Below are 16212 nucleotides of genomic sequence, written 5' to 3'. Positions count from 1 at the left end.
GTGCAGCGGCATTAGATGCTTTGAAATGTGTTTCCTGCAAACACAAGCACAGAGGACGTTGCTGCGCTAGCAGTCTCAGTTCTTCCATGTGCGTACTGAATTCATTCATGTTCCATTGTATAATGGGAGCCACCTATCGGAGGAGGGGGGAGGGGGGGGGGGGGGTAGTACTTTAATCCTGACTTTCTGATGGGGAGGGGAGCCCACAATCGGTGCAGGCTTAGGTTTGGAGTGAGATGGTTGTCCCAATCCGACACCAAGCCCCACAGCCTCTAAAGAAAAATCAACTGAGATGTCAGAGAGGTCAATGCCGACACTGTCAGGCCGTTTTCTGCCCGATTCCACCGGTGTTGGACGTTTAGCCTTGGAATTTTTTCCCTGGGTAGACTTTGCACCCACAACGGCAGTTGAGGGTGTGGCAGCATTTGACAGTGTGCCAGATGGAGCCTTTGGGGAGGGAGGGAGCTCCACAATGTCAGCAACCACAGCTTTTTCTGAAGTTCTCGGGGGAGGGACAGGCTTAGACACCACTGAAACAGCACAAGTGCAGAGACAGACGCAGGTGCTAGTGCTGACAGCAGCAACCTCCATTTGTGTAGCAGCATCAGTTTTCAGGACCGGCTGTTTCAGAATGGAAGAAAAGGAGGCAGCGAATGTGGGTGGCTGCATGGACTTATATAGCTTCTTCGCTTCACCATACGGGATGCACTTTGTGGTTTTAATCTCCTGGATCTTCTGTTCCTCAAGGAAAACTCTTCTGTCCCTGCCCCACACACGGTGACCCCCAGAGCAGTTAACACACTTGGGAGGAGAGGAGCAACCAACTCCCTCAAGGGCAGCTTTACTGCATTTCTCGCAAGTAGCTCTCAAGTCCAGCTAATGGTGAATCAGCTCCTCGTACTACAGCAATAGTCAACCAAGAATTGCCACTAACAACCTCTGTAGTAGTACAAGAAAATTGAATCTTGCAACCTACAAAGGTAATAGGACCTTGAGAGGATCGCGCTAAGTTTTAACTGAGCGCGATCCGCAGAATTGCTCTACTTCTGGCGCCACCATTGCGTTTTATCAGGACTCTACTTCCTGCCGCGCCCAGTCTTATCAGTAGGCACATCCGTTACAGAGGCAGCTGCAGGCTCATTCGACTCGAGGCAGCCACACGAAGCACACAGCCATGCCTTATAGGAGGAGAAGATATATGAGGAGATCGAGGATGCCTGTGTACAAGAGTGTTGATACTTTTTGAGTTACTCCAAATGAGACTGGTCAACAAGAAATACTTCAAGGTCCTATTACCTTTGTAGGTTGCAAGATTCAATTTTCTTGCCGCCGTTGGATAAGCAGCTGCAGCAGCAAGTCGTATACTCCTAGCTCACTCATTTGTTACATAGTTTAATTCTTAATTTCTTTGCGTGTTTTTGGTACTTGCATTGTTTAATTCATAAATTTCGGGCGTATTATAGTATTTGAGAGTTGTAGCATCGCGTTTTAGTACCTGAATAGCGTAAAATCGCGTAGTCTCCTTCCGCTGCCGAGCAGTGTGTCAGCAGTGCACAAGTAGCAACATTACTGCATTTACTAGGCAAACTTGTATTTTAATAACCGTTTAAATTTTGTGTCGATTTGTTTGCGCTCTCTGTAGATTAGTTCAGACGTTCTTTGCACAACAGTTTTTAGCATGGATAGGGACTGCAACTGCTGTGTTCGGATGCAGGCTGAGTTGGCATCCCTTCGCGCCCAGCTTCAGGCAGTGTTGGCTTCGGTCACACAGCTTGAGGCTGTTGCCAATGGGCATCACTGTGGGGGTCCGGATGGGGGTTTGTCGGGGACGGCCAGCTCGTCCCACGCATCCCCCGATCGGGCTACGACTGTGGTTGCCTGGGATACTGCCCGCATTGAGGCTGATCCCTCACCTGTGGTAGAGTGGGAGATCGTCTCAAGGTGTGGCAGGGGGCGAAAGACATTCCGGAGGGCTGAACGGAAGGCCTCTCCAGTTTGTCTGACGAACCGCTTTCAGGCTCTGTCTCAGGCTGATACTGATCTTCAGCCTGACATGGCTGCTTGTCCTGTTCCAGAGGTTGCCCCTCAGTCTGCAAGATCCGGGCGGTCGCAGAGGGTGGGCTCACAGGTAGTTGGGAGCTCCAACGTCAGGCGCGTAATGGGGCCCCTTAGGGATATGGCAGTAAGAGAGGGGAAGAAAACCAATGTGCACTCCGTATGCATACCGGGGGGAGTCATTCCAGATGTGGAAAGGGTTCTTCCGGGTGCCATGAAGGGTACAGGGTGCACCCATCTGCAGGTGGTCGCTCATGTCAGCACCATGATGTGTGTCGCTATGGATCGGAGGAAATCCTCTCTGGCTTCCGGCGGCTATCTGATTTGGTGAAGACTGCCAGTCTCGCTAGCGGGATGAAAGCAGAGCTCACCATCTGCAGCATCGTCGACAGGACTGACTGCGGACCTTTGGTACAGAGCTGAGTGGAGGGTCTGAATCAGAGGCTGAGACGGTTCTGCGACCGTGTGGGCTGCAGATTCCTCGACTAGCGCCATAGGATGGTGGGGTTTTGGGTTCCGCTGGATAGGTCAGGAGTCCCCTACATGCAACAAGCGGCTACACGGGTAGCAGGGGTTGTGTGGCGTGGGCTGGGCAGTTTTTTAGGTTAGATGGCCTCGGGCAAGTACAGAAAGGACAACAGCCTCAACGGGTGCGGGGCAAAGTCAGGACATGCAGGGACCAAGTAGCAATCGGTATTGTAATTGTAAACTGTCGAAGCTGCGTTGGTAAAGTACCGGAACTTCAAGCGCTGATAGAAAGCACCGAAGCTTAAATCGTTATAGCTACAGAAAGCTGGCTGAAGCCAGAGATAAATTCTGCCGAAATTTTTACAAAGGTACAGACGATGTTTAGAAAGGATAGATTGCACGCAACTGGTGGTGGAGTGTTCGTCGCTGTTAGTAGTAGTTTATCCTGTAGTGAAGTAGAAGTGGATAGTTCCCGTGAATTATTATGGGTGGAGGTTACACTCAACAACCGAGCTAGGTTAATAATTGGCTCCTTTTACCGACCTCCCGACTCAGCAGCATTAGTGGCAGAACAACTGAGAGAAAATTTGGGATACATTTCACATAAATTTTCTCAGCATGTTATAGTCTTAGGTGGAGATTTCAATTTACCAGATATAGACTCAGACACTCAGATGCTTAGGATGGGTGGTAGGGACAGAGCATCGAGTGACATTACACTGAGTGCACTATCCGAAAATTACCTCGAGCAATTAAACAGAGAACCGACTCGTGGAGATAACATCTTGGACCTACTGATAACAAACAGACCCGAACTTTTCGACTCTGTAAGTGCAGAACAGGGAATCAGTGATCATAAGGCCGTTGCAGCATCCCTGAATATGGAAGTTAATAGGAATATAAAAAAAGGGAGGAAGGATTATCTGTTTAGCAAGAGTAATAGAAGGCAGATTTCAGACTACCTAACAGATCAAAATGAAAATTTCTGTTCCGACACTGACAATGTTGAATGTTAATGGAAAAGTTCAAGGCAATCGTAAAATGCATTTTAGACAGGTACGTGCCGAGTAAAACTGTGAGGGACGGGAAAAACCCACCGTGGTACAACAACAAAGTTAGGAAACTACTGCGAAAGCAAAGAGAGCTTCACTGCAAGTTTAAACGCAGCCAAAACCTCTCAGACAAACAGAAGCTAAACGATGTCAAAGTTAACGTAAGGAGGGCTATGCGTGAAGCGTTCAGTGAATTTGAAAGTAAAATTCTATGTACCGACTTGACAGAAAATCCTCGGAAGTTCTGGTCTTACGTTAAATCAGTAAGTGGCTCGAAACAGCATATCCAGACACTCCGGGATGATGATGGCATTGGAACAGAGGATGACACGCGTAAAGCTGAAATACTAAACACCTTTTTCCAAAGCTGTTTCACAGAGGAAGACCGCACTTCATTTCCTTCTTTAAATCCTCGCACAAACGAAAAAATGGCTGACATCGAAATAAGTGTCCAAGGAATAGAAAAGCAACTGGAATCACTCAACAGAGGAAAGTCCACTGGACCTGACGGGATACCAATTCGATTCTACACAGAGTACGCGAAAAAACTTGCCCCCCTTCTAACAGCCGTGTACCGCAAGTCTCTAGAGGAACGGAAGGTTCCAATTGATTGGAAAAGAGCAGATGCGCAAAACTATAGACCTATATCTCTGACGTCGATCTGTTGTAGAATTTTAGAACATGTTTTTTGCTCGAGTATCATATCGTTTTTGGAAACCCAGAATCTACTACGTAGGAATCAACATGGATTCTAGAAACAGCGATCGTGTGAGACCCAACTCGCTCCATTTGTTCATGAGACCCAGAAAATATTAGATACAGGCTCCCAGGTAGATGCTATTTTTCTTGACTTCCAGAAGGCGTTCGATACAGTTCCGCACTGTCGCCTGATAAACAAAGTAAGAGCCTACGGAATATCAGACCAGCTGTGTGGCTGGATTGAAGAGTTTTTAGCAAACAGAACACAGCATGTTGTTATCAATGGAGAGACGTCTACAGACGTTAAAGTAACCTCTGGCGTGCCACAGGGGAGTGTTATGGGATCATTGCTTTTCACAATATATATAAATGACCTAGTAGACAGTGTCGGAAGTTCCATGCGGCTTTTCGCGGATGATGCTGTAGTATACAGAGAAGTTGCAGCATTAGAAAATTGTAGCGAAATGCAGGAAGATCTGCAGCGGATAGGCACTTGGTGCAGGGAGTGTCAACTGACCCTTAACATAGACAAATGTAATGTATTGCGAATACATAGAAAGAAGGATCCTTTATTGTATGATTATATGATAGCAGAACAAACACTGGTAGCAGTTACTTCTGTAAAATATCTGGGAGTATGCGTGCGGAACGATTTGAAGTGGAATGATCATATAAAATCAATTGTTGTAAGGCGGGTACCAGGTTGAGATTCATTGAGAGAGTGCTTAGAAAATGCAGTCCCCATCAACAAAGGAGGTGGCTTACAAAACACTCGTTCGACCTATACTTGAGTGTTGCTCATCAGTGTGGGATCCGTACCAGATCGGGTTGACGGAGGAGATAGAGAAGATCCAAAGAAGAGCAGCGCGTTTCATCACAGGGTTATTTGGTAACCGTGATAGCGTTACGGAGATGTTTAACAAACTCAAGTGGCAGACTCTGCAAGAGAGGCGCTCTGCATCGTGGTGTAGCTTGCTCGCCAGGTTTCGAGAGGGTGCGTTTCTGGATGAGGTATCGAATATATTGCTTCCCCCTACTTATACCTCCCGAGGAGATCACGAATGTAAAATTAGAGAAATTAGAGCGCGCACGGAGGCTTTCAGACAGTCGTTCTTCCCGCGAACCATACGCGACTGGAACAGGAAAGGGAGGTAATGACAGTGGCACGTAAAGTGCCCTCCGCCACACACCGTTGGGTGGCTTGCGGAGTATAAATGTAGATGCAGATGTAGATGAAGTGGCTCCTCCTCTACAACCGAGAGTAGTGCGCCCAAAGTGCTGGCATTTAAAACACAGCATGGGATTGGGGTAATAAGGCCATACACTGAGATGTAGGAAACCTGCCTTCACATGCTCCGGTAGTCTGGTGCAGTTAAAAGTAAGGATAAACGAGTCTGACTCCATGAGAGTGCCATCCACCCGTTTCGTAATGTGTTGCACGTCGACTATTCCTTCCCGGGACCATTCAGCTTTCAGTTCTTCTTGGGAATGTCAATGAAATCCCTGCAAGTCACAACACCTTTGCTGTAGTTCATGGTGTTGTGAAATTCAGTTTCTATCACCAAGTCCCCAAGGCAATGTGCTTTCTGAAGGTTCTCGATTTCTTGTAAACTAGATGTTTGAACCAACAAGGTCCCATTTTGCAAGCATTCAACAGATTTCAAGGTGCCAGCAATGCTTTCTAAGCCTTTCTGTATATAAAATGGTGAAACTTTGTCAAAACATCTTGCACTCTGTTACTATTGACTGGCTACACGAGCCCTCTTGTTGGATTGGGTGTTGATACCTACCAGCGGCCCACCCTTTGTGCTGGGAGGTGGGAGGAGGCATAGAAGATTTCAAAAGATCCATCTCGGTCCCACGAGCAGCTAGGGAACTAGAAGTCCACCTAGATACAGCCCCGCGTGCCTATGTAAGCCTTATACAACTGATGTGCAGCAGGTTCCCCAGAGGTTGCCTGCTAACGACTGTTCCACCTCAAGAGCAATACATCTCATCAGTGTGCAGCACACCTTGAAATTGAGGTTTTTCTTTTAATAGACGTTTATTCCATCCTTGCAGTTCGGGCACTCAAGCCAAGATCCCCATTCCCTGAGACAAACAACATTCCACCATCATGTCACACGGTGGTCACTGAAGCATGCCCAGAGCTTACGGTGACGGGGGACGGGCACTTACCAGTCCCCAGCTCAGGAATCCTGGGGTCGCCAAGCCTGTACTCAGCAAATGAATGCCAAGCCCCTGGGGGCTTCTGTCTTATTCAATGTGTGTATGTAAATATGTGATAATGTCTGTGCACACACACTACTCTCTCTTATGTAATGCTCAAGATACTAACGCAAGATAGACATCAGAGGCACAGAATCATTAAAACGTCTACCTGGATTACCCATTATTTAAATTTATGCAAGAGTACCGATTCTACCCAATTGTAAGATGAGGTTTTTCCCCCCAAATTCGTCATTTTAAAAATACAGGGTTGTCTTATAATCACAGATTAAACTAATGCTGCTAAGGTTAACATTTTACATTGTTTAGTACAGTATATAGGGGTAGTCTTACATTTACAGGAGTCATCTTCCATTTAGAGATGAAGCTTTGGCTACTGAGGATAGGTGTAGATTTATTTTGAACAATTCGGAAAAGTAAGGCTGAATAAACCATACTCATGTCCAAACATGCTCAAGATTTCCCAATATGCTGAGAAGCTCGATACAGTATTGACACTGCTCAAACAATAACGTGACGTCTGACTCGCATGGCTCTAGTGTAAGGGATACACGAGGAACTATGAACCACCCATTACAACAATCTATTGCTCTGCTTAAAATTTGGCAATTTTGTGAAATACAGAAGGAAACAGCACTAAATTCTATCATCTTACAAACTCTTGTTGTATCTGCACAGATTTGCAATAAAAGTTCTCATACATGTATGGATACCATGCACAAACATTAATGCTGTTTTTCAAGTACAGGTAACTTTCAAATGTGGAAATAATGTCCTTCAAAAAACATTACGTGATTCTGAATCCAGATCAAGATTTTACTTGAATATGGGAGACAGTAATAATTTACTAAGTGGGCTGCAAATGAGAAATTCGGTGGCTGCTCACATATTAAAATACCAGGTAATATGTTGCAAGCTTTTAATAAGCTTTCGGACATGATGACATTCAGATGAAACAAGGAGAAAAATTCATCCAGAATGAAATGTCTAAATATTAAACTTTAATTATTGTCACAAGAATAAATTACAGTGGCAGTACACGTCACGGAGATCGTATCAACAGATGTCAGTAGATGGCGGGACAAGCAAAGTTCAAGAACTTGACTGAATAATGGTTGTGATCTTTTATTTTTGTAATTTTTGTATTATTTGCTGTTACATATGACTTGCAGACTAGAAGATGTTGCGGTCCATGTTTCACAGTTGCTCAAGCACAGCATTATGGATGGGTTGGAGGGAGAACAGTGATACCAGCTTGTATGAGAACTATATGAGTGCGGGGAGTTGAGTAGTGAGCAGGCGGCACATTAAGACATGTTGCCAAACATGGGAATCCATACCATGTACTTTGGCTTTTCAGGCACATCTACAATGTTTAAGCCACAGTTTGTCTGAATCGATTTGTATTCGGAAGTGAATTTACTTTTAAAACTGGACAAATACTCAACAAGAGTACTCGTTTCTGCAGGAGAGAGTGGAAAGTCTTGATAGGGGCCAGTGGCGTACTTGTGTGTTTATTGCTATAATTTTGTTGCCACTCACTGGTACACGCATTAACTGCTGATGTGCGTGTATCAGCAGCTGGTTCTATGCAGCCAATGAGGGAGTGGTGGAGACACAATGTTTTGAAGCAAGAGACATTGTAACATTCTCATGTCAGTATAGAAGTGAAATGTGATATGCATTTGGCTAAAAATAGCTGTAATCTCAGGTCAGCTAAAAATAGCTGTGATCTCAGGTCCCACAGTAACCACAACCCCACAAATCTCAACATATTTGGAAGAAACACCGAAATATTTATGTCAATGAAGATACAAATTTCACAGCTGTGCTATTGGGATGATTATGATTAAAAATAGTGATACCACATATGAAGGGGTTAGTAAGTCAAAAATGTAGAAAGGAAAATGGTCTGCCAATTAATTCAAATGACTTCTTTTCATTTATTTTGTTTCTTCTTGTATTAGCAAAATTTAGACTACCAATAAAGGGCATAAATTTACAATAGGTACAAGGTTAACTTTTAGGCAAATACTTCATGCCAATAAAACAGTTTGTAATACTGATTAATCAGACTATATTCAATTTTTCTGAAGAAGCCTCTTGAGGCAAAAGAAAGGGAGAGTCGTCTAATAATTAGGGTCATCATATTTTGGGTAAATATGGTAATATTGCCTTTCTAACTATAGTTTCCAGTTAAGGTTACCTGAGCATTTCTATTGCACTTTCATATAAGTTGTACTAATAACCATTATTAACGTAACATATCTTTTAATTTCTTCATTGTTTGCTATCAGCATAATTTAACAAGAACCTCAAATACTACAACAGTACTCTGGAACAGGTCAAATACATCGCCTCCTACACTGCATTCTCTTCAAGTTTCATCAATAAATATATTTCTATTCATGTTCCTTACTATTGACAGCAATGCCACAATTGTTCTGACAACAAATATACCTGACAAAACTTTAAGAAAGGTAGACAAAAAATATATCCGACAAAACTTAAAGAAAGGTAATATCATTTAATTTGGCACTAGTAGTATGAAAGAAATTGGACAGAAGGTAACAATATAATGAAAAGGACAGTTGCTACCAACCATATAGCAAGATGCTGTGTCTCAGAATGGCACAAGAAAAAGACCATCAGAAAGTTAGCTTTCAGCCAAATAGGCTTTTGTCAAACACACACACACACACACACACACACACACACACACACACACACACAAATCCAATTCTCACATGCGACCACAGTCTCTGGCAGCTGCAGCCGGACTGTGAGCAGCAGAGTATTATGGGAGAAGTGACTGGGGGCGGGGGAGGGGGGAGGAGGGGGTAAGGAGGAGCCTGGGGCGGGGGGCAGAGAGGGGGAGGAATAGGGACTGTAAAGTACTGCTCGGAGTGTGCAGGGATGACGTGAACAGTAGAATAGCTAGATGCAGTCATGAGGTTAGATGGAGGGCGGTGGGGAGACGGGGGGTAGCAGGAAAGGAGAGAAGTAAAAAGACTGGGTATGTTGGTAGAATAGAGGGCTACGTAGTGCTGGAATGGGAATAGGGAAGGGGCTAGATGGGTAAGGACAATAACAAATGAAGATTGAGGCCAGGAGGGTTACAGCAACATATGATATATTAAAACTTCCTGGCAGATTAAAACTGTGTGCCCGACCGAGACTCGAACTCGGGACCTTTGCCTTTCGCAGGCAAGTGCTCTACCACTGAGCTACCGAAGCACGACTCATGCCTGGTACTCACAGCTTTACTTCTGCCAGTACCTCGTCTCCTACCTTCCAAACTTTACAGAAGCTCTCCTGCGAACCTTGCAGAACTAGCACTCCTGAAAGAAAGGATATTGCGGAGACATGGCTTAGCCACAGCCTGGGGGATGTTTCCAGAATGAGATTTTCACTCTGCAGCGGAGTGTGCGCTGATATGAAGCTTCCTGGCAGATTAAAACTGTGCGCCCAACCGAGACTCGAACTCGGGACTTTTGCCTTTCGCGGGCAAGTGCTCTACCACTGAGCTACCGAAGCACGACTCACGCCCGGGTGTCATGGTCAAAAGAAGTGCGGATGGTACCCTGGGCCATGGGGTATACAGTGAGAAAACACATGCCGACCTGTTTAAGACGGCCGCCTGCCCTCATGAGCTGAGTTCGTCAGCGCACCTGAAAATGGCGACATGTCTGATCACTGAAATATTGTGCCCGTTGGACACTATGGACCGGCAGCACATCTGTGGACTGTTTGAGCAATAATGAAATAATAAAATAATGAATAGTGTTAGGGTCTTACTGGTTAGGGAGCCTGTTTCTGCAATAGGGATATTTTTTGAGAATGCACTCCACTAGCAAACAACGTAAAAATAGCAGTTGGAAATGAGAGGTTACTTACACGTCATATAATGCTGCATCATGAGATCTATAGGTTACCTGAAACCTTCTGTTTGTATTGTGAGGAATTATGAGCTTAAAGTGGTAATACTGAAATGAAGAACAATAAGCTTGCTGATTAACTGATAACTGTGATGCTAGACTGATGTGAATATTCTGACAGGTCAACTATTTGTTAACATTTTGTGAGTTTGTGAGGATTTAATTTTCTGTTTGAATGAGAGAGTGCTTACAGTTGAGTGGAGAAATAGGGCAATGATTTGGTACAACTTCCATCCCCTCAATCTTGATCTGAATAGTAACTAAGTTTTGTGTTGGTGACTATTCTTTTTTCATAATGTAATGATTAGTAAATCTATGCTACTGCACATCTTGAGTTTTTGCTATTTTGCAAATGGAAAAAAGACACAAATCTTTCAAGTTTAACCAGTCTGAGACAGTTATGACTTAGAGTAATGTTTTGGTAGTGTAAAGTGCACTTGATTTTAAAATTTTTTCTAGTCATGACCTTTTGTACTATAGTCAATTTTAGTGCTTATTATTGTAATGTTATGAGAACTATGTGATGTATCTACTTATGATGTAATGACTATCATTTGCCGTAAGTGAAACATTTTTTTAGACTTAATCTATAAGTAAAAGTGAGTGTACTGAAGTAGGGATTTTGTCTCACTTTTTTTCATGTACTGTGGCAGAGGAGAGCCACCTCCAAGGGAACTGATTGCAGTGCATTTCCTTGCTAACTGCCACTTGGATCTGTTGAAGGCGTGGACAGATTGCTGAGAAAGTGCGTTACAGCTCATTAAAAGTGTTAAAGTGATTGCAAAAAATACTAAACACTGAGCAAGTGAAATTTTTTTATCTAAACATGAACTGCAATGCACAGTGCAATTTAGTTTTTTTTTCTTTTTTGCTACCCATGAGGATTTATTTTGTTTAGCAAGACAGGACTTGTACCAAATGATATGTATCGTTATACGTAATCTTTGCTTACCCAAAAAGGACCACTTCTGATGAAGATACATATTTTTTTCTTAGAAGTATAACTTGTGGATATTTTGTGTAATTTTTCAATACATTGTATGTAAATATTCTGTATGGGGACTTTCCTATGGCCAGTTAGTATAAGGATAAATTTGAAAAAAAAAAAAAGTACTGTAGTTTTTGATAAGATTTCTTATGTAATATTTTTTTGCATGTAGATTTTAAACCCAATTTCTGGCTCACTTGTGGTCACTGAATTGCCCAGTTAGCCATTTGCAATATCTATCTGGTCAATGCAATGAGGGGGGTGATATGTCGAAGCAAGCTGGGATATTTTTACTTCCCTTCTTGTTTTGCCATCTGCCACCTTTAAATTCATTTTTTCGCTTTCAACTGATTACCATTAACATTTGTGAATAGAATATGCATTTTCATAAAAGAAAATATAACACCAGATCTAATTTCATGCTTAGTTTTAGGGATGTAATTGATTTTCTAATGTATTTTGACTATTCCCAGTTAGTATCTTTTGCTATAGGGTGACATCAGTAATTGTTTCATAACTTAAGTTCTATTGTTAACATATAAACAAATATAAATTCTGTAATAACTATAAATGTTTGGATGATGAAATGCTGGTAATCTTAAAGTATCTATTTGTCTCCAGTCTAAAACTTGTTAGCAAAGCCAGCCCTTAATTAATTCCAAAGTAATTAACAGTTTTGTCAAAATTATTGTTTGTGTACTTATATTTGTTAATTTCATGATTTAAACAAATAATTTGGTCTAACTCTTGTAGTGGAAGAAACTGTTAAGAGGAACAAATTTTTTGATGTATTCAGTTAATTTAATGAAGTAAGTTTTGATTGTAATTTCTGTAAATTAAACTTCGAACAATGTGTGGTTTCAGTACCTATTATTGTGATGATATATAAGGGCCCAAATTTTGATCACGAGACAGTCAGTCCATGGCAGAGTTTCAGACGAGAAACCTGTGTTGGTTAGAACAACAACAATGCTTCAATTTAACTGTGAAATAAGAGACACACAATTAGGCCATGTGTAAAAACAATGACAGTATGTGCTCCATATGTACCTTTCTATTCTTCAAGAACTGTGAACACTGTGGTTAGGTTTTTACTGCTCATAGATGTTCAACAGGAAATTATTGTAGCAGTATGTGGAGGTTTGCCTGCACACTATTAATGAGGCTCATTGAAAGTTAAAACATAGTGCACTGGCCATATAACTGTGTATTATTAGGGGATTGTGAACAGTGAAATTTAAGTACTGTGAAAAGCAACTACGCACCTATTGGCTACATTATTTACAGTAGTCAGTGTTTGAATCTACAACCCATTTTTCAGCCAGTGTAGCAATGCAGTACGTCAACACTGAAGACAACAAACGCTCAATCGAAATAAATAAAGCAGGCAGAACCACTACACTCAGAAGACCACCCCAGAAGAAATGAAGAAATACTTGGGTGCCAGCATAACTGTTGCACTTCTAGGTTTCCCGAGGCTGAACATGCCTTGAGAACATACTACACGATATTCACTAATTTATGACAATATATCTTGGGACACATTTAAAACTCTGAGAAGCAATCTTAAAATTGTTGATGGTAATGCTGTTTTAAATGAGAGAGAAAGGAAGTGACACATTTTGGGAAGTTTGATTAATGTAAGAAAGAATTAGAAAAGCTTGTCTGGAAAATATACGACCAACTGGTATTTCAGTTGATGAGCACGTACTACCATTTCGTGTGAGTGTTAAAATGAAACAATGCTCACGGAAAACCAAAGCAAGAACTTTGTTGCCGCCTCTGTCAGTGGTTTGCTTCTGGATTTTTTTTCCTCTATGAGGGTACAGGAAGTGATATAAAATCAGAGGTGGTTTCTGTACAGCAAAACTTGATAGAGGAGGAAAAATTATTCCGAGATTAGCTGATTCACTATAAGAAAACATTTGTCTTTATATGGCTACGTATTTTACTTCCATTTCATTATTAGAGACATTACTGTCATAAAGGAAAATCATGGCTACTGCTACTATCATGAGGAACAAGATAACCAAATTTTGCAAGTTCAAAACAGATAATAATATAAAGTGAGAGGGTCAGGGTAGTGATGACCTCATAGTGAGAAAGGATGAAAAAGTTGCAACAACAAACTGGTTTGACAATAGGGCCATACATCTAGCATCCACAAACCAAGGTATTTTTCCAATTGGGAATTTCAGAAGACGGTCTAAGAAAGATGGTGCTTACATTCAGGTTTCTCAACCATGTGTTGTAAAATTATGTAACAGTAACATGGGAGGTGCAGACCTGCTGGGCAGAGTGATAAGCAAATATCTAATGAGAAACAGCAGCGCCTGAGTAGTAACCCAATGCAGCATATGCTAGGTACTACTGAAATTTATCGAGACACCTAAGATTTTTGAATCTGCGTTTTTCTCGTACATATTTCATCTAGCGAAACCAAGTCAATTGGAATTTTTTTCATAAAATGTGGTCTTGGGTCTGAAGAGGTCGACACTTTAGAGTGCAAAAGGTGGAGAGAGTGACAAAGCTCAGAGAATTTTTTAACAAAGAAGACATAATTAAACTTACAATAATGAGCTACATTCACCAGCAAAATGTTTGAAAATGAAAAGGAGAACTGTACCATTGTGGAAATAGGTAGAGCCATGATAATCTGCCTTGTAATACTCCAAAGTATGTCTGGGTTACAATGATATGTTTGACATATTTTGGAATAATGTTGGATCTTCTAATATACCTGCAGCACCTTTGTGGAAACTGTGCTGTTGCAACGAGAATGTGATGAAATATTTACATAAGAAAATCTGTTTTCTATGCAACTATCTAGTACAAGGAACGAATACGACTGAAAGGAAAGCTATGAAAGGAAATTTGATTGACTATGTAGAAGGAACTGTAAGTGGACAAAAGAAAACAGTAACTATATCACAAGACGATTTTTAGTAAGAAAAATCAGTACTTTAGAACGAAGGCATGCCTAGCCCAGTAATTGTAAATACCCTTTGTCGATAATTTCTCAGTCCGACAACAAACTTAAAAGGTGATCTGACCATTGCTGTTCAAAATGGTCATAGAATGACTGGAGAACATGCCACGGAAAATGAAATGACTGAATGGTAGTTATGTGACTAACTGACAACCAACTGATAATGAGCTTTTTAGATACGTTGTTTCTGTAGGTTATAAAGACCCTCAAGAAGTTATGCAGTCAGAGCAAGGAAATTAATGAAACGACAATGTATCAAGAAACAACAGCATCACAAGACTGTTGGCTTATGCGTTACACAGTTTTCCTTGAGGGCAAATGACCCATCCCAAGCTAAATAACTTGACAAAATGGAAGTGAATTCCGCAAGTTCTGGTAATACAAAAAAAAAAAAAAAGTTTTCTGAGGCATAATTTTACAGAAATATATATATATATATATATATATATATATATATATATAATGAAGTACTTAGCCTATAAATTATTTTGTTTGAATAGACTCTGGTTTTCATGATAAATTGTTCTATAAAAATAGAAGTTTTTACTGACCTACCTTCATTAATGTGCCTTTCTTTGAAGTAAGGTAGCTGTACTCTATATGACCTTGTGCCTTTGTCTCAGTAACTATGACAGGAATCGGACAGATGGCACCTCATGCGCATTCAGGAAACTACATTTACTATCTCTGCTTCTCACAGGGAGCACCATGACCATCAGCCATTTCATGGGTGAGCTTTTGTTGTTTACCATTCAGTCATCATCATTTTGTGCAGGTAAGCTTCTTGTGTTACTCTTTCATTACAGTTTTTCTAAAATAATGATACTGTGTCTGTTACTTCATGCAACTGTCCTATTTGGGCATTTTCGTTACAAAAAATATGAATTCTTGACGGAAGAACTGTGTTAATAACCCCGACGATTTCTGCTACATATGTGGCAAATATTGTCAAGAAAAGCGACAGAATATAAATAATTTTGTAAAACAAAGCTATTGGGCATACTTTGGAAAACAATTTGGCCAACAAGATAAAATGTTGGTCCCAGCACAAAGTTTGTAAGACTTGCGTAGAGTCGATTTGATATTGAAGTCATGGAGGATGAAAAGGTGCTTCCATTGCAACTACTGATGACATGGACAGAACCAAGAAACCACCTCAATGACTGCTACTTTTGTGGTGTGAATGTAGAAGATATGAATTGATACAAAAAGTGCTCTTGGATTTATGCAAATATACAATCTGCTAAGCCACCAATATTGCATAGGTTAATTTGCCAATACCGGTATTTGCTACCTTGTCTGATGATCACTGCGATGATGTTGAAATGTAAAGGCAGTCAGAGTAAAAGCAATAGTGAAAGTGAATTCAAAGAATGCAGTCCTACACTGCAAGGTCTTTCTCAGAGTGAGCTAAACGACTTGATTCAACATTTAAATACACTTAAGAAACCAGCTGAGCTTCTTGCGCCAAGACTAAAAGAAAACCATTGTGTTCAGCCTGCTGTATCAATAACATCCTACTGAACTAGAGAGTGTGTCATTCTTCCATACTTTAACAAGATGAATGATACTGTATATTTTAGGGATATTTATGGTTTTTAAAACTTAATGGGGCTTCCAGTATACCAATCAAAAGACTGGCAACTTTTCCTAGATAAGTCAAACAAAAGTTTTAAATGCGTGTTACTGCATAACAGAAATAAATTAGTTTTGATCCCAAAACCTTATTCAATTACTCTTAAGGAAGAATATGAAACTGTTAAACTTTTTTAGAGACAATTTCATTTTATCAAC

General features: G+C 41.2%; 1 protein-coding gene and 1 long non-coding RNA gene across 3 annotated transcripts in view; one reads left to right on the top strand and one right to left on the bottom strand.

Annotated features, from left to right (window-relative positions):
* Nucleotides 1–11504, top strand: part of LOC126480670 (uncharacterized) — a 39013-nt gene extending 27509 nt beyond the window's left edge. The window contains exon 3 of the long non-coding RNA XR_007587449.1: nt 11095–11504. This is a non-coding gene — a long non-coding RNA (uncharacterized LOC126480670). The remainder of the gene's footprint in view (nt 1–11094) is intronic.
* LOC126480669 (hamartin) overlaps nt 1–16212 on the bottom strand; it is a 234346-nt gene that overhangs the window by 14532 nt on the left and 203602 nt on the right. The gene's annotated exons all lie outside the window — the stretch shown is intronic.

The sequence above is a fragment of the Schistocerca serialis genome, chromosome 5 (assembly GCF_023864345.2).
Source record: "Schistocerca serialis cubense isolate TAMUIC-IGC-003099 chromosome 5, iqSchSeri2.2, whole genome shotgun sequence".
NCBI classification, from domain to species: Eukaryota; Metazoa; Arthropoda; class Insecta; order Orthoptera; family Acrididae; genus Schistocerca; species Schistocerca serialis.
This window is presented reverse-complemented; position numbering and strand designations above follow the sequence as displayed.